A 24,814-nucleotide genomic window follows, 5' to 3' on the forward strand; every position below is an offset into this window, starting at 1 on the left:
CCTCAGCTTGCCTTACCAGTGATCTGACTGACTGCTGTAATGACTCAATACAAGAGGCAGTAAGTGCTACATTAACTTTACCTTGTGTGTAAAGAAACTGAATTACACACTAGCTAAATCACTTCACAACAATAACAAAGGGAATTGATGCCACTTATCAGCATTATCAGAAGAATGTTATTGCTCAAACTTGTGGTATGCATGAGCCATGCAGGATTGGAAATCTGCATAAATCTTGCCACAGGTGCCAGGAAGGCAGATCCCAAACCCAGCAATGATTCTGTAATCATCCTGATGAAGTCCCTTAAGGTCTCTTTGGTTTCCCAAGACATAGAGCAAGACTAATGCAACATACATACATAAGGGAGAATACAGAGAGATGATCCTCATTTTCAGAAACATGAGCACCTGCAAACCTGACAGAAAACCAGAATAATTTGGTGCTCAGATCCCTGGAACCCTGTTAAAGTCTCAGCAAAGCTGATGATCCCACATCTGTCAGACATTTTACAAGAACATATTGCTGGTATATACACTATGCATACACAGATGTTGGGCGGATTCCCATCAAAATCTCTTTCTATATGCTGCACAAACAAGTTATTAAGGCTAATTATTTTGGAATGAGATAAATTGCTTTTATTATTTTTAATCTTTTCATTAACAGTAATTAGCATGCAGTGATTAACTTGTTAAATCTTAACAAAATCCTTCTTTCAAAGCTGCTCCTGAATGTGTGTCTTCCTTCTCTGATGTCTGTGTCTGCCCTTTCTCCTGTTCCACCTGCTGCTACCCCCCAGCCCTCCTGCTGTGTTGGTTTTGCTGCCATTCACTTATTCTCTTGGAATGCTTTTTTCCCTGATTTCTGTCTTCTGCATCAGAGAGCTGGGGAAGGGAGCAACAGAATTCCCCCTCACATCTGTACACACACGGAAGCTACACTGATTTGTTTCACAATACAGAAAAAAAATATCAGAAAAGCATGAGGAAACATATCAGAAAATACTGTGAGGAGTACGAACTACTGTTTTTTAGCTTGCAAGCTTTGTGAACAAAAGCATGTCAGCCTGCTTCTTCTCCTTTTTGCCCATTCCTGTGCCCATAAGGCTAAATGAGATAGTAAGAAATTAGTTACAACATAACTTCCTTTTAGCTTATTCTACAACACTGTATTCCTGGCAGAACAAATGGGCCAGAGATCATACTTGACCACCAGTTCAATATGGAATCAGAAGCACCAACACTAAACACTGACTGGGAGCCAGTCCCCAGGTGAGAGGTCTCAGTGTCCTTGGGGGAAATAGACCACACTCAGCAACATGGAAGAGGAAATTGCAGTAGTAGTCATCAATATTGTCAGAGCTATCTAAAACCCCTTACCCTCTTTTTGCTATGCAATTCATAGGCACTCAGGAAAAGAAAGCTTCTGCTCAAAAATGTAAGGTGAAGGACAAGAAAAACAGAATTGGTCTCTGAAGTAACCAAAAGACTAACTGGCACCCTCAGTAGCATTGCCTTTGTGATAAGTCATTTTACCTGTGTGTGTGGACAAAAGCTTCAAAAAGCAATGAGCAAAGCTATCCATCAGGAGACTGTAATGTGACAAAGAGAATATAGGTATGACAGAATAGGCATGCTCCTCTGTTTTCTTTACAGTGGTAAACAGCACAACATGATAAATGCTGTCCCTGTTTTCTCTGAAGTTGTTTCTGCTTATGAACTGATGAGTATTGAAATTCAAATGTGAGTGTAACAGGTAATACACCATAGATAAACTATTTTCTGGAATGTTGCTGAAAGTATAATCCTTCAAGTTAATAAAATGTCAAGAGTATACTTTTTTTGTTGTTGTTTTTTAGCATTCACTGCTCTAGAACACTATAACTAACATTGAACAGCTCTGATGTGCCCAGAAGGTCAAAGAGGCTCATTCCATCTGGCTCCAGGAGTGGGACCAGAGAGCCATCAAGTCAATGTTGTGTTTGTGCAGTGTAGGCAGCTGACTAAACTCATTTTGGATGGCACAGGCTGTCATACAGATTGACCAGGGAGTACAGCTGAGCTGCAAGGGGCAACTATTCATATCAAGATGACCAGCTAGTCTGTTCAGGCTTGTGCGAACAAGACAAAGTCTAGAGGTGACCATGGCATTCGGGTATAGCTACACAAGCCCATCTTAGAATCATAGTCACATAATGGTTTGGGTTGGAAGGAACCTTCTAGATTATCTAGTTCTAGTCCCCTGCTAGTCAAAGACAGAAAACCTTTCACTAGATCAGACAATCTTCTAAGCTTCATACAGGCCTCCTAAAACAAGAGACAGGATCTCAAAGCCATACCCTCAGGAACTGCTCTGTGTCCCAGGGGCACAGAAAAACCCCAAAGCTGCCTCTGTAAAACAGCTGCTACTTCCCATGTAACCCATGTACAGATGAAGATGTAGATGGTGAAATTAAAGCATTCAGAAGGAGGTTTGAGAGTTTTGAACTTTTAAAGGCCTTGTTAGATTAAGGCACACATTACATAAGATATGACTTTAAAACCATTCTAAAAAACAGTGGTTTTTGTCAGTTTCCTCTTCTCCACTTTTACATTAAGTTTCTCCATCACTACACACCTTCTTGATACCTCCACTGGGTGGAAGCTGGTGTGTGACCCAATTGGGCCAGCAAATCCGGATAAAGTGTAAGTGGCTGTCAGTGGTATCACTTCTCCTTTCACTGGCCCAAATCCTGCCTGCTGGTTTGGCAGTACATCTTTCCCAAGTCAAAGAGAATTCACCCACACTTTTTCCACTTTCCAAGAAAAACCCTGACTGCATGTAAAGTGGCAACATTTAAATAGTAATATTTGGGGGGAACCAACATTTGTTGCTTCTCAATCAGGTCATCCAAGCAATAATAGGCACTCAAAACTCCACACAGAAGAAGGACTGGGTACCAACTGGAAAGCCATTTCTAAAACACCAAAATCTGCAAAGTGCACTGCCTCTTTGAGAATAAAGAACACTGTTTTATGCAACATGTCATATATTACAAGATCATTAAGGCAGCCCAAATGGAAAAAGATAAAAATGCCTGGTTGGACCCAGTGCCTACAGTTGCAGCCATGCACAACTGGTTTCCATAGTAACCAAAGCGAGATGATATTGCCTTGCATGAGACTGATACCTCCCATGGAAAGCTTGAAGCAAACAGAGGTATGACTACCAGCTCCTATTCATGGAGAAAATATACTCCACTCAAGAGCTGATTTACCATTACGCACGTGTTTGACTGCAAGTCTGCCAGTATCCTGGTTCCATTTGCCTTTTGTTACTGAGGAAGCACATCAAATGTTTTCAGGATTTATTTGGTTTTGCTTTTAATATCCCACACATTCATTGGTGCTGAAAATGTTCAAAATCAAATGTCAAGGGTTTGGTGTTTTCATGTCTTTCCCTCTTTCTTTCCTTTTATGAATTGAACATAAAAAAATGCAGACTAAAAGCCTTTTCCTTTTTTCTTGTTAAATTTCATTTTTCCCTTCCTTTTTTTTTTTTGTTTGCCAGTCTGTAATTGCTACGAAATACCTTGTGACTGGATGAATATGGACTATCAAAATATGAAAAAAGGAGGGAAAAAAAGTCACTTTCCATATTTCTGTCACTGTGGAGAACATTTTAAAAGACACATAATGGCAAAAGAAAAAAAAAGAAATTAAAATTAAAATGGAACTTCTGTTCTTTTGATTGTCTTTATTGCAGTTGGTAATAAAAACAGGTTTGAAGAAATGTAAAACCTTTGTAACTTCTGTAAAAACTTTATAAAGTGTTCAAAAAATTAAGAAAAAGCTGAATATCACGAAATTCAAGTCACCTTGACATTTAAAGTATTCTGTGACTAGGTTTTCATTGCTTTCAACCATCACTAGCTACAATATTACTTATGTGAATGCAGTGCTCTCATTTGTGTTTGAGATTTGCCAGAAATCATATGCAAGGTTTCTGGGCATTTTCTGAAGTTATAAAAAGACTTTTAATTTGAAATATTATTAACTCATAGAAATAGTTGGCAGATTTCTCTTTAGGGAGGAAGTGAGAAGTGCCTGCTTACATTATCTGGAAGGTATGAAGACCTGACAAGAGGTTTACACTTGTCAGAACTTCTCATGAGTAAAGTTTGTTTTTTGTGTCTCCTCAGAAAACAGAATCCTTGTAGAATGCTTTTGTAGAATGCTTTTTCCTCAAAAGAAGACTTTCTTGCAACATTGGGCTGGAACCCTTCTGGACCAGTTTTCTCCATTGTATTGCATGTGAAAATTCAGATAGATCTTAGCAACATGTAGCATTCTACTTGTGACCTTTTGCCCAACCAGTGAATGAATCTAACTGCGCAGCCACAAAGCAGCAAGATGTGAATAAAAAATTGGAAATATTTTTTTCATATTGATACTATGAAATCGATATACATCACCTGATACAGGTATTTCAAATTAATTTTCTGATAAATCCTAAGATCAGTCAGTCTCGGCATCCTAAACTACAGAGGTACTTTCACAAATGTTGCCTTTGGATACTCCGTTTACAAGAGAACGTAGGTCTATTAATGCTCTTTGAGCTCAAAAAATTTCAATCTTAAGTCATCAGGTTTATTACAATATGGAAACTTGGATCCCAATGTTTATCTCACAAGGTAAATCTAGACTCAGTATCAGTTTTTTCTTGAGAGCACTGCAGCAGTGATGTACTAATTCGAGTGTTATTGAATCTTGTTCTCAAACCAGGCTGTAGAGGAGAAATTCAGCATGATCATATGCAAAAAATTCTTGATTACATTTTCACTTGAGGAGCAATTTAGGATTTTAAAAAAACATTGTAGCAGCAATGATGTTATGAGCATAGGACTACTTCTGAAGTACTTGTTCTGTCCAAAGACACATACACCAACTTCTTTAAATTGAGAGCAGTGGATTATCTTGGTGTGAGCAGCTTGCAGACCTCTTTAGACCTGTAACAGGAGCTCACACAAAAGAATGGAATTTGTGCAGCTTGTGCTTCATTAATTCATTGGTAATATTTTGCAGGGTGTAGTTTCTCCTTCAGATGATTGATCGGGGGAAAAAATCTATTAGAATATTAATTTTGGTTTAATCTGAATAATTATTTGAAGGTCACATCTTCTACCAAGAAAGATATTAGCAAATAATGTTTTCTACCTACAAGACAGCTGAAAATTTAGCCAAGTGAAAGTAAAAGGAGTATTTGATAGGGTCCTCATCTCTTTTTACTGGCATAGCAGTAAGTATATCCGTATCAAACATAATGTTCATCTCATACCAGGTTTTATAGTGACTATACAAGAGAATTTATTTTTATTACCTTTTGTAAGTCATGATATGGGCATATAAAATATCAACTTTGTCAGAATTAGTCTTACAGCACATTTCAAAAAAGTGGAACCAATTTTAATGGGATTTTTATGCATCTCCATTCAGATGAAATGCAGGTTTTAGAGGGAAAAAATCAAAACCAAAGATATATGCAATTTATTTCTGTGTTCTATTTCTATCTCCAATCTCTCCACCAAACAATTGTCTTCAAGAGGTATTCTGCATTTAAATGGAGATGCTGTCATTGACATAGAAAGGATCTATTATGTTTAAAATCATACAAGCATCTAAATACAGGGGGAAAAAAAGCAAACAAATTAAAATATATTTGAACATGGAATGTAAAAACACATTTAAGGGAGAGAAAATGTGAATGCATTCCAGTACCAGGAATGATGTCCCTGCTAACTTCTGGACCAATGAAAAGTAGAACAACTTGGCATTGTGTTGGTAGGAGTCATTTTATTTTATTTCAGAATTTAGGTACTCATCAAAACTTATTTGAGTCCAACTGCTGGGAATCAGGGGCCTTTTCAGAGGTTCCCATAATGATGAAATCCAGCTAGGTCTACCAAAAATATTCCAGTACTCTAGAAACTTCTTACCTTTCCCCACAGCATCTTGATGAGTGTGGTTATGGTTACCCAAGCATCTTCCTCAGCGCCTTCCAGCAGACCTGGGCTCTGGGATGTGCTCTGCATGAGAAAGCCCAGACAGCTTTCTTGCCTACAGCACAGTCTGAGGCAATTTTCCACAGTACAGATTATAGTCCTGAGTACTTGCTCCAGCATGAATATCCATGGCAATACAAACCAAAACACATGAGTATTTCCATTGTCAACAGTCAGATAAAAGTCAGAGATTCAGTGTGAAGCTGAGGGGTGACAAGGGAAAAAAGGATTTGTAGGAAAAACTGTGAGTAGGTTTAGACAAATTCCATTCAATGTGGCTGCCAATGAAGAGCATAGTTGCTGAATCAGGATAAAAGCTACCAAAAATACTCAAAAAAGAAAAAGCATTAACTGGATTTTTCTTCTTTAACTCCCTTCCAAAACTTGTTTGGGTGGTCTCTATAACAAAAGAAAATAATTTCCATTTTTCTGATTGGCATTGTGGGAGCAGTCACTCAGGACTGAATAGAAAATTGCTAATCTTAATGGTAACTGTGGTCTTCCTTTTGCAGAGAATGTAGTGGCAGATTACTCAGGGCTGCCCCCAGCTTTCATCCAAAATAAAGCAGTTAGGTATTACCTAAGCTTTCATTCCTACCACCACCCACTTACCAAGCACAAGGTGATGCCGTGCCCATGACATTCAGGGAAACTCATGTTTCATGCTGACGGGAGGGTAACCTTGCAAGTCCTTGTACACATTTCTCCTCCCTCAATATTCATTTGCAGGTGGAGCATTAGAGAAATATTGGAGTGGTACAGGCATAAGAAGCATCAGAGGTAGAAATCCATTACTTGAGGGAATTGAATAGTTATTTTTGACAAATGATCAGGCACCAATAGACAGTTAGACAAAATAGGTAGTTAGGCAAAAATGTTCATTATGAATCCCTGTTGTGGAGAATTTTCACAAAGTGTGAAATTTTAGGCAGAGAATCTTTCAGAAGTATCTGCTCTGGTCTAAAATCCCCAATGTGTGGGCCAGAGCATTCAAAGGGAGGTGAACACTGCAATTTCACTTCACTGACAACTATGTGGGCCTCCAAATGCAAATGGGCAGGAAGTCCCTTTAACAGCAGTTCCCAGAGTCATGGAGGGAGGCAGAACCTCAGGAGCAAGACAAAGGTTCTACCTGTGTCCTGAGGGGTGCAGCAATGGTGTAGGTGACCAGAACAGCATCATTTTCTCCACGTGCCATGCTGACATATTTCACCATCAGTATGTTCACTTCAGAAACAAAGTGGTTTTTACAGACCTGTCAGCAAGAGGAATGCATAAGAAATTTATTGCAGGCACCTAATAAGAGCTCCAGTTTCCAGAAACATGGGATTCAAAGAAGCTGACAGAAGCTTCTGAAAAGACATTTTGCAGAAGAGGGAAGGGGCAACAGCTGAGACCGTGGACCTTCCTAGATTAGCTTTGGCACAGATTGGCCCTCTGTGTCTTCCCTTTCCCTGTGTACAGAGGCTGTGCAAAATGCTTTCTTCCCATGCAAAATGCTCAGAGGAAGATAGGACATATTGCGGGGAAAAGTGGAAAGAAATTCTTCCATGTTCACTGCATTCCTAATAGGAACAAGCCGCTCTTACTCAAATATTCAAGCCTTTCTCCGTCCTGGCTGTTTGCCAAGTGGCAGCCCCGTTCATTTTAACATAAAGATGTAGTGTTGCTCGACTTGTCTTCAGCAAGTGCCACTTTGACAAATGCTTTTGATAAGCCTTAAAAATATTGAAATAGCACATGGAATGATGACAGAGTCCATATCCCTGGCCAACATGGTAACAACCACTGCTGAAAATCACAGTGTTTCTTTAGACTTACAAACAATGAAATAAAGGTAAAACCTACTAAATACACATGCATTCTAGGTTTGTTTGGGTTCAGTCCAGATAATTAACTGCTTTATTTGTAAAAAAATGCTTATGCAATTTACTAGACAGGAATATCTTCTTTTTAATTAGAAATATCTTCAATATTGTACAGGTCAGATTCCAAAAGAATGGCAACTGTGGTTTTGGGTTCACCATGTTTCAATATTATTCTTTCAATAAGCAATGGTGAAATGTTGGCTAGTGGTAAAACTTACTATAAAAATGTGTTGTCCTTGCAAACAAGTAGATCTCAGATACCATAATCCATGCCTCTGTTTCACACTGCCCCTCTGGATAAATTTGCAGGTAGCAGTAAAAAGTAGAACTCAATTGAACAAAACATTCAGGTGCCACAGATTTGGAAGTAGCAGGAATAGAAGACGATAAAATGAGCTTTGATAAATGAAAAAGCCTGCACTCAGAGAGAAATACGAACAAGGACCTGACGACACAGAGATAACCCAGCAGCCAAAAATGACACATTAAAACAGACCTACTGTTTTCCTTGGTCATATTCTTGTACTTGCAAGTGACTCTGAGAAAGCAGATTGCAGAAAAAGATGCAGGTGAAAAGTCAAAGTAAACTGGAACACTACCAGGCATTTCAGAGTTGGCAAAAAGGGTCCAGGCTAAGATTATTTGCCCTATAGAAGAAATTATGTATGAAAAATGAAATTTGAAGGCATAAACATAATAAATATTAAGAATTTTCTTGCCTAGAAAGTGAATATTTTCATGAATTTAAGTAGGACTTGAAATCATAGCCTAGGATTTCAGATTTATGGGGGGCAAAATCAAATTTTTTTTTTTGCAAGAATTTTTCAAACATTTTAGGGAAACTATAGAGATATAAAAAAAATTAATTTTTACTTACTTCACTGGCAGACTTCCATTTAAGAATTATCTTTCATTTCAAGGGTCTTTTTAAAATTACTTTATGTATTATGATATAATTCAGAACAACGTCTTTAAGGGACTGGAACAGTATTCTGCAACAGTCTCCCTAGAGAATTTCAAGGTATCTTGCTTAATTTTTTTTTTTCCTGAACCAAAATTAAACAAGATTTTCCAAAAAAAAAAAAAAAAAAAAAAAAAAAAGTAGAAAGTACACTGACAGTGAAAAAAAGACATTAAAATCTCCATTATTTTAAAGGGGGCAAAAGGAGATTTCTAGGCATGTTTCCCTCTTCTGACCCAGATCTCATACTGCCTCACTTCTGCAAAACCTCCTACACTCTTTAAGAATGGAGAAACTGGTTCCACAACTAGGCTCAATTGCTCTTATTTTCAAGGTAAATGCAGTTGAAATTTTTGAACCCTTTCTGATCTCTCTGTAGACAGAGAGACACATATTAAACAGATGTGTACAAACAAATCTAGAAACCTTCCCTAGAGAATATGTGCATGAAAGAACTAGAGTTTACACACATTAATGAGTTTTAATACTTTTCATACCCAGTAATGCTGCCATATGAACCTGTACAAAAGATGATCTCGTCCCAGTGGTCTTTTGTGTAAGGAAGAAAAAATCCTAAAAATGTTTCATTATCAACTCCACAGTAAAATCTGAAGAAAAGTGGAAAGATAGCTTTCCAAACCCCTGCTACGTAATTAAATATAATATTGGTTATACAGCAAGTATTCTGAAATGACACAGAATGAATCCTATGAAATGAAAATAAGAGATAGCCTGCATGTTTATTTAAATCACCTTATATCAGGTAAATTTAAAGTGCTTAATCTAAATATATATGTACTGCCATTTTAGATATTAAACTGCTGAATAGTCCACACTGACAAAGCTGGAAAAAGTATAAATGGGACTAAAAGCCTGAACAATATTAAACCATTCGTTTATCAGTAGTATGTAAGAAATGAATATTCATGCAATAGATAATAATTTTATGAATAGATTAGCAGGTGGAGATAGGTGCTTGCTTTTGAATTTAATTTTCACTCTTTCTTAAATTAAAAATAAATCATATCAATGCAGACTGCTTAGAATAGATTTACTTGAGTTTGAATAGCTGCAAAAATTGACATATTAAGTAAGGTTCACTTTATAAAATGGGTAGTTGAATGGGTAGTTGAATAAAGGAACCTTTAATTTGAAATTTAACCTATATAAAATGTATATAATAAAAGTAATTTAGGGCAACACCTTAGCTTAGGTTGTGTGTTGTTTGTCTAGGAATCTCTTTTGGAGGATTTTTCTTTTTTATTTTCCTTCTATTATTTGTAGAATATGAATAAAACCAGTATAATATCAGTAATAATAATAAAAATTACAATATACAATCAAGTAACAAAAGGTAATCCAGGGTCCAGCCTTGGAAGTTTTCCTAAATTTGGAGTTACCTTTTCTCTATTTTTTAAAATAATTTTTGGATGACAGAAAAAGGAAAAGTTGCATATGAAGGAGATAGGAAATGTTACCACATAGTCTACCCCAAGCATATTGTCATCATAGTAAACAAAGAGAAAAAGAAATGAAAGTTGTTTTTTCTGATTTCTTAAATTTATAGTTAATGCATCAGGACCTACCACATAATAAACCAAATACTTTTAAACAGAGGATGACTGGATTTAAGTAATAGATTTTTTTAAACATGTATTTATTTCTTTAGGTAAATAATCTCAGGGAAGTACTGGCGGAAGGTGACCTGCTAATCACAAAGAATATGAATAAGAGTTAAATAACTCCTAAGTAAGAGTTAAATGCCTCACTCCTTGTAATGACTTTCAGGGTAGAGAAAAGGGGATGGAACTCAGTAACTCAAACAAGAGAATGGATCCTGAAGATGTGTGGGAAAGATTAAAGGAAGATTATCTGCTTGAATACAAGCATAAGCTTTGGGAAGGACAAACTACAAGAAAAACCCTTTGCCACCTTTTGAACTGCTCTGAGATTTCCATAAATAATTATGATAAGAACTAAATTATTCTGTTGATGATACCCTGTACATTAAGGCAGGCTAGGAAAAGAAAGCTGATCTCTTACCATCATTGACATTATTCCACTTCCAATCTTTGTGTTCCTTTAAGACTGCATATTTTCATGCAGATATTCCTTTTCAAATTGTATGGCACTGTGTTCAATGGGTTTTAAGTTCACTTGACTTCTCAGGTGAATATACCAGTCCTGGTCATCAGGTATGTGTCTGCATCAATGTTCTGATTTTTCTTCACAAGAAACCTAAATGTGGGAAAAACAAAGGCTCTGCTAAGCCTCACCAGTAACCTGCTTGCTTTGGATAGCCAGGATTATGGCTGCAAAGAGCATCACCAATGACAGTCGCTTGGGATTTTGGTCCTGCTGTGATACTATTGAACAAATATTGCTATGCAACTAAAATAAAAATAACTAAAACATTTTTCAAGAAGCTTACTTTCTTTGCATGTCAACCTCATACTAAAACACTTGTGATTGTGTGCAAGATTTAGGCTGAGTCACATCCTCTTTACTCATGGGTTGACATTTACCTCACTGACATTTATCTGGGCAATGGCTGCCCCACTCATAAAAGAAGCACTTAGTTATAGAATATTTGTGGCTATTTACTGTTGTAAGAACAAGTAACTCTGAGAAGAAGCCCTGTTCCAGATTGCATTTTGTCTTCACTTGCAAGACCTCGATTTTCATACTTCATGAGCTAGATTTTATTCAAAATACGCCATGGTAGTTTTTCCTGATCTAATTTGTGTCTTGTAGATAACACATCATCTAGTGGCCTTTTTTTACAGAAAAGTCACTCATATGTGTAACATGAAAGACAACTAGCTATATCTTCCTTTTCTCTGTTAGTTATATACCCTACACCAACACAGAGTTAGGGATCCTTGTTCACATGCTCTTTTATATGTTACCTGCATAGTTTTTTGACACTCTCAATTCATTCTCACTTGGAATGCTTCATTGCCTTCAGCAGCCACCCTGGCTTTTTAAGTGTTACTTTTCTGCTGAGTTTAAACTTCGCTCTTCTAACTGCATCATGAGAAGGAGCTTTGCAATCATTATCAATAGTCATAACTGGTGTAGAAAAGCACTGGAACACTGCAAGCAAGAGACAATTTTTACTGCAGGAGTCTGACCCTAAATCTTTCTGAATTACCAGCACTGCCTTTACCCTGCCTGCAGTTCCACCATTCAGCTCCTTTTGGGAGAATTGAGCCAGCCAGACACCTCCCACCAAGCTCCTCCATAAGGAGGAGCAGACAATATTCTTCTATCAGAGAGATCATGTCTTGAAATTAAATCCTAGATGAAGGACGAAAAGGGGCACTAGGATTTGAGAAAGTTGTACCTTTAGGTCAATTTGAGAAGTTAAATTTAAAGGCTATGCTCAACTTATAAATCTGGGAGTATTTTTACTTTTCAGGTTTGAATCTTTAAGAAGAAGCAATTGAGAAAACACAAGGATAACATATGATGAAAAATTAGGTTTACCACTGAGACCAGCAGAGACATCAGAGAAGAAAACAGAAACCACAGTGCTGCAACAGAATCATTTAACTCTCCTTTTCTGGTCTTGCTAATTGTTCCTAAGTCCTGCCCCTTATCTTCAAGCAGTATTTTGCCTTCATTGTCGCCTACCAGCCTCCTGCACAATTGACAGGCTGATCGATTAGAGCATCAGAGCACAGATCTTGAAGCAATGCCTTCAGACCTGCATTCCCCTCAGGCCACCTACCTGTTTCCCCCCCTGCAGATCCAAATTAATCCACCAGTGCTTACAACTCCAGACTTGGTAAGCTTAGCTTTATTTAATTATGCAAGTGAAGTCAAGTTTCCCACTGGAGAGGGGAGAGATATCTACAATCTTATCTTGTGAAGAGAGAAACTAAGACAGACCCAGTCAGCGTATCTGACCTTACTTCTGACTTCATCTCCACTTTTCACCCACAATCACCCATCAGTGCTGCAGGGCAAGCATGAGGGCTCCCCCAGAGATATTCTGAGTAATTAGCTGTGCAGTGCACCACATCATTCTAATGACAATCTGCTAACTAGAGCAAATATATTATACAACTTCAGAACGAAAAAGAACTGTAGGAGCCACATAGCAAAAACAATTGACTTATTCATTTGTCTGTGGTCTGAAGACATACACTAAGAAGATAGCTGGGTAGTGCTATTATTCTTAGATTTACAATTAACACGTATAAATTAATGGCAATTTCACATAAAAGAATACAGAATAGTGCCTTGTATCAAGTAACTGCGATGTATCTAGTCTGTACTAGTCATTAAGTCTGATAAGATACAAGCCACTTTTGCTACTGCTCAGTCCTCAGAGCTAATCTAAGATACAGCATGCAAATATTAATTAAGGACATACATCTGCCCAGGAGCTGCAGCAGAGACTGCTGAAGCTGCAGTATTTGCAAGTGGACCTGGAAGAATCTTTCAATGACAGCACAAAATATTGACCAGCTTTATTTACAACAGTTTTTACTCATTCATTACCTCCTCAAGGAAATACTAAACAATAGATCTTTAACGCAAACAAGGCCACAAATTCTTACTGCAAGCAAAACAGAGAACAATTATACATAGATGAGCAAACCTGCAAGCCAAGAGAGGCAGTGGCCATTACTGGGGGAATTTGGAAAAAAAAACAGACAGGTTTAACTCTTTTTTCCCTACACCAGTCAAGACCACTGTCTGACAGTAACCCACACCAGAAAATCTCATAACACAAGCCAGACATGCTGGCGTATTTCGTATACAACCAATGCAGAAGGAGAATTGTTATTGGAACCTGCTTCATGCAATCCTGGCAAAATACAGTCATAATTTCTGTAAAGCACAGGATTATTTTGAATGCTACAAAGAGTTTAATAGTCTCTTCAAAATCTGATCTACTACTTCCAAAATTTAAGCATAGTCACTAGACCTCAGCAAAGTGGATCAGTTTATGCAGAAGTGTTGAAATTTTCCTCTTTAAGTGATGTTAGTTAGAATCCCAGATAGAGCTGTCTTACATCAAAATACTTTTGTGTCTTTGCAAGTCTTTTGGAGGCTTTTTCTTAAATTATGAGCTGTAACTCAAATTTCTTGGGGAAAACATAAAATTCAAGATGAAATTGACCTGAAATTAATCTAGGCCTTGTTAGGTGTGTTTATATGCTCTGTGGCAGACAAAACCATAGTATGAAGTTCTCCGATTTCATCTGTCTACATGCTTCAGTGGACACATAACTTCTTATAGTCACAAAATAAAAATAAAAAAAAAACCTTTACAAACGCAAACCTTTAGCAGTTTCAGCCTGGTCATCATTTAATGTGGTTGATATCTAGAAAACATTGATTTGAGTATCTCTTATTTTTGTTAAAAAATAATAGCTGGCCCTTGAAACCATCTGAATTTTTTCATTTGAAGGGTTTTGTGAAACTTTATATTTTATATCAAAAAACACCCCAGATTTTCTCTCTGCAGAAAACCTGGAGGAGAGGTGTTCACCACACTGCTCACTGATGCCAGAATCAAATTATGAATAAAGCTTGTACCACAAATGACAGAGCCATTCACATTCATTTGCCTTATGCTGGGAATATCTGCCTGAATTTGCATTTTCAAATTAATGTGCTATTGATTGTACATCATTTGCTATTGATGTCATCTTGTAAAACATAACAGTGATTCTCAGATAGGACAAAAGCAGATGTACTGTATTTAATTTTTAATTCTATTTACACATTTGAAAATTCAGTGTCAGTGCAGGTTAACCTTATATATTTTACAATGAAATAAACTAGCATTTTACAATGAACTAAACCAAGAAATACATCCTCACAGCTGAAAAAAGTAGTGGGTTAGAGGTTTACTCATCGATCAAGGCTTGGTTCACATTAGCAGTGCGGAAAGGTGCCTGAGAAATATGACATGGCCACCTAAGTTACTTGCACAGTTTGTTAAAATACAGCCTCAGCACAATTTAAAGCTGCTGTGCTGAAATCCAAGCCAACACTTAAGGCTTTCTTGGCAGTTAATCAAACTGGGGAGAAAAGTGGAATTGGTAAGGGACTGGACACCATGGAAAGAGCGGGTTGGAAGACAAAGAGGTTAAAGAGGACTTGCCTGCTATTAACCCAGGTTACAGTCTCATTCCTCTCTTCAATCACACTGCCGTTCTGCCTTCCTAAATAATGAGAAAAATTAAGATGGCTTTGCTCCAGTAACTCTTTGATGAAGGAATTCCACTTCTGAAATGGAAAAAAAGCAATTAGTAAAACCAAGAAAAATAAATTCATTGGTTTTGGTTTTTTTATTTCTCACACTTTTTCATTCCTGCAAAGTTCAATAAAAGCATAGAGCATGGATTCATGGGTTGTAAAACATGAAGGGACCAATGAAATTATGTAAATCCTACAGATATTTTGCAGTGGGAGATACATAAACAAGGAGTTAGCAAATGAAATCAGATATGTCCCATCCTCTCTTGGTACCAAACTGAGCTGCTTTGAGGAGTTAAACTAATAAAACTAGCCATAAGTTCATTAAATTTATGGAACACTTTGAGTAGGAAGAGACCTCTCAATATCATCTTCCAAGCCACAGACATGGGACCTTCCAAAACCCATCCAGCCTGGCCTTGAACCATCCATGGGATGGGCATCCACAGTGTCTCTGAGCAACCTGTTCCTGTGCTTCACCATCCTCACAATAAAGAATTTCCTCCTAATACCTCATCTAAACCTTCTTTCTTTCAGTTTAAAGCCATAGCCCCTTGTTCTCTCACTGCATTCCCTTGTCAAAACTCCCTCTCTGGCTGGCCCCACAACACACTACACAGTGCAGAAGCATGGGAAGGGCCCATCCCTAAGTAGAGGAAGAGCTGGGATGATCTGGTTTTCAAAAACAGTCTCATGTGCACAGTATTGCATGCAATGGGAGTGGTATCTCCTTAACTATTGTTTCAACATTATAAACCTGTAATCTGTCCCTTCGAAAAGTATTCCTGGAGGTCTGCACTGAAATTGCCATGGACCACCTTTGGTCAGTAACTCAAGGGACCCCCACAACTCATAAAGAGAGGCCTGTGTTGCCCGGAGCCTGCGGAGGGCAGGGGTGTGTGTGCAGCTGTGTGTGCATACATGTGACTGTACTGGTGGGGTTAGATTGGACCTTCTTGGCATTTACCATAGAAGGGTGTTTGCTAATTTGTATGTGTTTCCTTTGGTTTTATAAGTGTTTGTTATTGTAGTTCTTCTGTTGTGCTTCCGATATTGATCCTCAATGTACAGTTCACTAAGTTGCTGATTAATTATGTCCCACTAATACATCAATAAATCACGGCAACTTTGAGTTAATGTTTTCTACTCAGCATTTCTTTCCATGTGGTATTTCAGTGCCATTATGTTAATTGATCACAATGCTTTGCCAATATAAGGAATGAAAAATTCTGATGTCCCCTTCTTTGCCATCTTCTGCATATGAAACAAAACAGAAATAAAAACCAAAAATGTTTTTGTACTGATTTACAAATAACATTTCTAGACATCACTCATACAAATAAACCCTCATCATTAACAGATGTTAATCTGAACACAACAGAAGCTGCAGATCTGCTCTCATTAGTTCTCAAACCATATTCAGAGATGACAGGTCTCAGGTTTTCTGGGGTATCTTGGGTATTTTTAAATATTCATAACATGAAAATAAGAAAAATAATTCTGTACTATTTTTATGGATTTAGAGTTACTTTTTCAGGAGAAAAAAGTTCCCTTCCTCCAAATCAGGCAAGGCTGGAAGTGCTGTAATTCTCTTCCCGTGACTACTTCACAGAATAAGCGGTATTCTATGTGTTTATGAGGTTTCACAAGAAGGAATGAGCTTTCTGACCTAGCCCAAACAAAATCTGTGAAAGGGCAATGTTTCACAGGAGCTCTCAAAGAGTAATATCTGCTTTCACATGTGACTCCAACATCCATGTTATTAGAGGTTCTCCTTTTAACAGTGCTTGTAATAATTCTGAAACCAGCATTTTTAAGCTCTATTTCTAGACATCCACTATTGCCATCTGTCTAGCAAAGGCCTTTTTTTATCACTGTTTCCAGTCCTTCTGCACTGCTAGTGTTTACACAGCTGGATTCAGACTGCATCTTTCTACATAGCATAAAAACTCTCAAAAGACCATGAAGAAAATAATTTAAAGCAGTGAAATAATAACTGTAAGGCATTTCAGAAGGTCCAGAAGGACAAGAAAGTGAAAAGATAGCCCCATCATCTGAATCCCATGTGACCATGCGCAGTGGGACAATTTCAACTGGTATACCAGACTGGGTTTTACTGCAGTTGGGTCAAAAGTAAAATTCAAACAAGCAAACCTGAAAATAATACAGAGATATATAAAGAGATAAGCTATGAAAACTTGGTGAAGATTTTCCAAGTCTACTTTTTTCCAGAATTTGCCAACAATAAGGAAATACTTTTTTGAAGCTGATGCAAGATAGAAAGTCATTGAGAAAGATATTAAAACCTGCTGATTGACAAGATCATCCCCCGACTGCTGATTTCTAAACCTTCTGGCATTTTGTAATACATGGAGCAACCAACGGAAAAAGCAGACTGATAGCTGTGCTATCATCCTTGCTGATATTTTTTCTTCCTTTTGTGAAGATTCCAGGTAGTGTATGCAATTCACATCTTCTATGACAAATACAATATTCTTCTCAGTGCTGCAATTCTCACCATCAAAAAGGAAAGAAAATTAACCTAACTAAAGACTTAAGGATGGTTTTTGACCTTTTCTTCATCACTTTTATACCACCCTGGCCTCCACTGGGCCTTCACTGGTTTCAGTGAGCAACAAAAACAGAATGCAATTGCAGGGAGGCTGGCAGGAGCTGGAGGCACAAAATGCAAAGATCACGGGTTGAGACAACAACAATTTACTCAAAACATGAAATGAGGTAAGAAGAAGCCTGACCCAACTCACATCTAGTGGCACTCCACTCCAACCAGTCCAAGTGTCACACTTTCTCCGTTGTAAGGAGCACAGGGAGAGAAATCTGAAGGTCTATAGACTCCCACCACACATCAGCAATCCTTGATGGTAAAAGTGGCTATGATTGCATTCAAAACAATGAAACCCCTGACACAGAAAAAAAAAAAAGTTGCACTCTTGCACTTCAGTGAACCCCTAATTGCTTGAAACATGACCAAAGGAGTCCTCTTTTTCATCAAAGCTGGGCATAAGGACATACTCTGGAGGGAGAGAAAAACCAGGCTCTTATTCAGTGGTGAAGGAAATTTGCCCAGCTCGCACTCAGTATGGATGAGACGCCAGGGAGGAATGTCATGTCTTATGCTGCCATCACCAGACTTCATGGCTGGGAGGGTGATTGTTATTCTTGCCTGTTGATCACAGCTCCAAGGGTCAAGCCCAGCTGCATTTTCAGTGCCCACTACTACAGGTGCTTTCATTGCACAGCACAGCACAGCACAGCACAGCACAGCACAGCACAGCACAGCACAGCACTCTAATCCCCAGATGTGCTCTCCTTTAAAAGCCAAAGATTTGCAGCAGCGTGTTTCACATCCTCTAGAGGTCTTCTTTCTTACTGAGTGGCAAAAGCAGTTGTCAGCACTACTTTCCCCTGGGATAGCTATCCAGGTTCCCAGCCCTGTCTCTTTCCTTGTTCCTACACATCATCCAAAAAGTCAGAATTTTGCATTGGTCCCAGTCTAACATGTCACTTCTTCCTTCAGATAGAATAGCTATTTTTTATTTTTGCGTAATGATCAGCTAATTCAGGAGTTTCAGCTTTACATTACATTTGCTACTATCTGACCCCTATCCTGTCTGCTGTTATTCCTTTGAATTTCTAAAGTACTATAAGCCCTTTCATTTGTTCTTACAATATTGTCCTTTTCCTTTCTATTCACCATCTTTTTCTCTGTTGCTGTAGCTCCAAAATTTCTTTCTGGGCTGCTAAATGACCTAGCTTTTCTAATGAATAGGACAATTTTAGAGACTTTTCTTAACCCTTTCTGATTCCAGCCACTGATTTTTCTGATGTTCAGCATAAACAAGCACAAAATATTTCAGCAGCCTCCCACAATAATCCTAATAATAACAGGTATTCATCTTAGCTTTCACTTCACAACACCTACAATATTCTGAGAACCTCTATTATATATTATCCATTGTTCTGTGAAATGAATGGGCACTCTTCTTCCACAGAGAAGTCTCTAAAAAAACCTGTTTGTTTTCTACAGCATAACTGTACCTTTTTAACATTCCCATTTTCTATCTTCCCTGCATAGAGCCTGTTTCTCTTTTGTTCTACTCTTAAACAACCAGTTACATAAACTGCAGAGTATTTCTGCAAGTCCAACAGGAGTATTCTGAATGATTGCTTCATGGAAGAAAAAAGATCTAAAATGTCTGGTTTATACCTCCTGTCCTCTTGTCTCCAATTGAATTTTATTAAAATTAAAATTTAAATAATGAGGTGCCTTTTAGAGAGACATGGGGTAGGAAAAGTGTATAAAAACACTTCTATTTGGCTTATAAATGTATCAAAAGAAACCATAAAATCACTCTTCCCTATTTTGATCTGCTAATTATTTCTCCATTCATACCTGGATAATCCATTCATTTATTTTAAGGTTTAAATGACACAAAAAAAATTTAATGCAATTTTTTTTTTTCTGGCAAGATACATAAATATCTAAGCTGTTTATAATAAATCATTCTCAAATAAGTCATTCACAGCTAGCAAACTAATGCTATAACCAGGAGGCCAGCCTTGCAGTGGAACACCACTGGCCCTGGGACTACTCTTTCATGCTCCCCAGTGACTTTGCCTACACAGTTCTTGCCTTCTTATTGCTCTTCAGACCGATATTCCCACATTTAGCTCTTTTCCCTTTGCACCTTTTTTTCTCCTGCAAATTATTTCATACTTAAAATGATTGGGTTTGAGGTGAGTGGTTGTTTCCTTTAAATCTTTATCAGTCAAGATGGTTAGAAGAACACTTTTGTGTATCCCAACAGAGACACTGCCTGAATTTTTTACACAGACATGACCAGCACACCAAGACGTTGTCAGAAACAGTAATTTAAATTCTGGGGGAATTTACCAGAAAAATTTAGGACCGCAGACAGCAGAAGAATAAGGTATTTATATCCTAAACTTTGAGCTACCTGCTGTCAAGGTATCATTTCAGTTGTGAGTTTTGTGCCACCCTTTTTGCATAACTGGCCATTAAGCTTCAGGAGCTCAAGGTGTTAAATTCTCTCATGTTCATATGACATCGACACAGGCAGAAACTTGGTTACCTGAAAGTCAGCATAAATCTGCAAGAAAGCTTGTTTTTCCCTTCATTAACACTGTTTCAGAAAGACAAGTCAAGGCAAGAAGGTAGAAAATTCAGACTACTTTTCTTAGAGGGTATTGCAAATTACCTCTTATCTCAATTTCTGCTACAGAGACCTGGCAGTGTCCTAATGCATCTAGAAAAGAAAAGAAAATAATATCAAGCCATCTGTGCAATTAAGAGTGATCTCTTACATTGCAGGAGGGCTACTATTCCAGCCAGTTTTCTAAAGACAGGATTGGGAGTGCAGCTCTCTGTTTGTTTACCCGATGAACATCTGCACAGAAATCTGATAACGTGGGTTGCCAGAAATTCTTACTGGAAGGGAACTGAAATATTTAGCAGTTTGATCAGTCTGTTTCTCTGCCCCAAGGAGTATATGGAAGGGTGTCAGTTCTTGTTATTTCAGCCACAGTACTTTTATATCCTTATCTAGGTCCTGATTTGGCAGCTCAGATAAACTTATACATACCTTAAATGGAACCCTGAGAATCTTCTGTTTACTGATGTTAGAGAGTAAAGGCAAGTAGTTTAGGCAAAAACGCTCTTCCACAAGACCCACTGGCAATGTTGCCACAGAATTTAACCAAAAGAAAACAAAAATTCTCTTTGGACATTTATATTTCTCTGTGCCCTTACATTGTCTAGATCAATGGTGATTATTTGTGATTAAGATCACTGAGAAAAGTGATCATTTGCTTATTCAAGTGCCTATGTATTTTTGGTAGATTAATCCAGAAAAAATACTACTTGTAGCTTCTTTGTTTTACTCAGAACCAGGAATAACACCAGAAACAGGAATAATTTGGACCTTTTCAGACAAATTTCATGCATGTATCTGCATGTATGTGTCTGCATCTGCTCTGAAATTTTGACTAGCAAGTCACTGTACCTAAGTATATCTCATAAATAAACCTGTAAGATTATAGGTAAGATTCAGTGTATTACCACAAGAGTCAAGCAAGAAAGTAGATAATATTACCTAAAGTGCTGGGTGTGGGCCTGGATCTACTCCTGCTATCAGCACATGGGTCCTAGGCCACTCAAAATGACTCAGAACTGTGGAAAAAGGTATCCTTGGGCTGAGAAAACACCAAGCTAGCAATCCTAAGAATCAAGTAATGCAGAATGAGCCTTATTTTACATACCAATGATGTGGCTTCCCTGCAATGTCCTGGCTGTGGTTATTACTCTCTGCTAGCAGTTTCCTTGTTCTTGAAATCCAAAATTTCCTTCCTTCCTTCCTTCCTTCCTTCCTTCCTTCCTTCCTTCCTTCCTTCCTTCCTTCCTTCCTTCCTTCCTTCCTTCCTTCCTTCCTTCCTTCCTTCCTTCCTTCCTTCCTTCCTTCCTTCCTTCCTTCCTTCCTTCCTTCCTTCCTTCCTTCCTTCCTTCCTTCCTTCCTTCCTTCCTTCCTTCCTTCCTTCCTTCCTTCCTTCCTTCCTTCCTTCCTTCCTTCCTTCCTTCCTTCCTTCCTTCCTTCCTTCCTTCCTTCCTTCCTTCCTCCCTCCCTCCCTCCCTCCCTCCCTTCCTCCCTCCCTTCCTCCCTCCCTGCCTGCCTTCCTGCCTTCCTGCCTTCCTGCCTGCCTGCCTGCCTGCCTGCCTGCCTTCCTGCCTTCCTGCCTTCCTTCCTCCCTCCCTCCCTCCCAATATGCATCTCTGATCCAAAAAACTGCATAGTTTGAAACATTTAATGTAACTATCAAATTTAATGCTTCAAAATGAGGTATTTCAATGAGTAGGAACAATGCCTGCTGATACAGCATCAGGGTTAAGTGATCAAGTGCTCACTAAACATCATCTTGCTCAAGACCGGTGCAAACTCTTGAAAATGCTCTATGTTTCTGAGCAGAATAAGGTTTATGCCTTCTTAAGAGGCTATGTTAAAGAAGGTGAAATTGTTTTAGATTAATAGCTTGGTACAGATATAGCTCCTCTCTTCATTCTTCCATGTTTGGACACGTGTGGCCGCACTAAGTCTGTCTCACGCCTGTTCATTATCTCTGATGTAGTAAGAACCTTCTTTTTTTCAAAACAATTCATACTGTTAATCAAACTGCTGTATAACATGCTACAGGAGGTGATCTCACAGAGCAGAGATAGCAAGATGGTTTAGTGCGGAAAGCAAAACTTTCCTTTCAGTGCTACAGAAAAATGTGCACACAGAGGCAAAGATCTGCAGCTTACTTAAGCCTTCCATCTACAGGCTTTAATGATGTTGGACTGTTATTCTTCTCTTTAACCAAAAACCCCTCACGTGGGATTGTAGCCATTTCCCACTTCTGCTGTAGAAGTGCATCCTTCCTTGGCTCCCCAATGCCAATTACAGTCTTTCAGTTTTGTGGACAGATCAACAACAGTCAGGAATTACAAGTCTCTTAACCGCCTGCAACAACAGTCTCCAGACCCTCGTTTTCTCTTTAAATGCACAAACATGAAAGCTAATGGAGACATGGTGGTGAGATTGCTCTGTTGTTTGCAGCTTACTATTGTATCTGAAAATGTATTTTGCCCTTTATGTACCTTTTTATGAATCAGTGTAAGTACTCTCTAGCGAGGAATGTATGTGTACTGTCACAAAATACAGATATTGTCGGAAGAAAGAGCAATGGGGTAAAATAGTTGCATTTTTCTGTTTTATGGATCTTTTCCTTGCCTATCTTGAGGTCATTTCTTTCCAATCTGGAACACCAAAGTATAAAAAAAAAAAAAAAAAAAAAAGGAAGAAGGAAGAAGAAACATGTAACAATTGTTTCTTAGATGTTATCACCCAAATAGTGATGACTTGCAGAAAAATTCCTCTCTTTTGTCTTTCAGGAAAAGAATGTAGTAAGTACACCATGCCTTTCTGCTTCCTTATACTATGGAAAAATCTAAAATCAAAAGCAGTCAAAAATCTGGTTAAGCTGTGGAGAAAATCTGGCCAGGAACAGATTACTATATTTGCAAAAATTGCTTGAAGGCCTTTCTTACCCTCCACACTCCTAAACAGAATAGAGAAAGGCATCTGCTTCAAGTGCTGTACCATAGGTACCTGAATACTCAAGATCTCAGTTGAGACTCGTTCTCCACACTGTATTTGTATATTCTTACTGAATTGTAGCAAGAGTTTCCCATATTTGAGTAAGAATATAACTTCTCAGAACATTTCTGTGAACAATTCTGCTACTTGTGCAATATAAACTATTGTTAATACCAATGAATTTGTATCAATTTAATCTTATTCATCACAGATACAACATGTAGGTAACAGACGTCACATTTCTGGACAGCTTTAGAAACTAGGAACCTCAAACTCTGAGATCAGAGTTTTCTAGCAAGAGAGTCAAGAAGGTCCTTGCACTGTTCCTCACTGGCTTAAGCACATGAAATCTGCAGGAGTGGATATGTCTCCATCTCTGGATGAATGGTGCAAAAGACCACCATCACACCACTGCACAGAGCAGTAAGTATTCCTGATGATCCCTTCCACTATTTCATGTGTTCCCAGTCCTCTCCCACTGGTGCTAGTCTGTGTAGATCCTCTGTTCTGTTTTTGCACCAGCTCTGGGTCCAGCCCAAGGTTTAGCCTTATGACTTGATGAGGTAAGTAGGAGTAAAAAAGCATCAGACAAATTTATCTCCAGAAAGCACAAAAAATCTTCACCTGTTCAGAGAGATGCCAGGAAAAATGCACGTAATTGTGCAGGATTTTAGTACAGACTAAGTATTTCTCCTGTCTTTCATGTGCAACATCTCTCAAACAATCTCCTTGTCTCTTTTCTAATGAATCAAAGCTGTTGGGAAAGTGAGAAGGATCATGCTGAGAACTGTAAATATAAACTCCTACATGCTTTGAACAGGCAAGGAAATCTTCCAGGTTCCACACTGGCTGGAAAATGCACTGTCCCTAAATTGCACAAATCATGTAAGAACAATTAGATCCATGGTATACACAAGTTATATGAAACTTCTAAAATAGGTGGAGTCCAGGTGCCCCCAGTGATAATGAATATAATTATATTGACTTCAAAGATTTGCACTAGCTGAGCATTTTGCTCTACACTAATCTTGGTAACGAATTTTTACAGTTAGGTAAAGCAATAAAAAAAATCAATAAATTTTTAAAAACTCATCACAAACTTTCTAAGTTTAAAACAAAATGCTCATGATCACAGAAAACTAATCCTAGGCACAATGTGTAGGTTACCTGGGCTCCACATCAACCCAACAAATCTGTTTCCAACTCAACTTGAACAGGAATCACTGAAACTTCTATAATTGGGTAACTTACCAAAATATTTTCATTAATTATAGTTTCCAGCTACTTGATTCTATTCAAGTCAGACAATTTCCCTCTTTCAGATTATCCATCTTGTTTAGAGTAGTGGCATAGTGACATTGGATGGGAATGACTGGAGGGGAGGTGGTGCCACCCAGAAGAGAAAATACTGATCAGTGAACCTGCCTTTCTCTGGGAGGTTGGTGCTGACCTATATGTGTCAGAAACACCACTGAGACCCACAGAGCCATTAGGATGTTAGTGAATTATTAGAAATTAAAATATTCCATCTTGCTATTTCATCTTGATTCTGAC

General features: G+C 38.1%; 1 long non-coding RNA gene across 1 annotated transcript; it reads right to left on the reverse strand.

Annotated features, from left to right (window-relative positions):
* Positions 1 to 5,985: 5,985 nt before the first annotated feature.
* On the reverse strand, positions 5,986 to 21,539 carry LOC135290673 (uncharacterized). Its single transcript, XR_010353442.1, has 5 exons — positions 21,390 to 21,539; positions 20,330 to 20,377; positions 14,995 to 15,119; positions 10,914 to 11,108; positions 5,986 to 7,296 (listed from the first exon to the last, which is right to left on the reverse strand). It is a non-coding gene; the product is annotated as an uncharacterized LOC135290673 (long non-coding RNA).
* Positions 21,540 to 24,814: the final 3,275 nt, after the last annotated feature.

This window comes from Passer domesticus, chromosome Z (assembly GCF_036417665.1).
Source record: "Passer domesticus isolate bPasDom1 chromosome Z, bPasDom1.hap1, whole genome shotgun sequence".
NCBI classification, from domain to species: Eukaryota; Metazoa; Chordata; class Aves; order Passeriformes; family Passeridae; genus Passer; species Passer domesticus.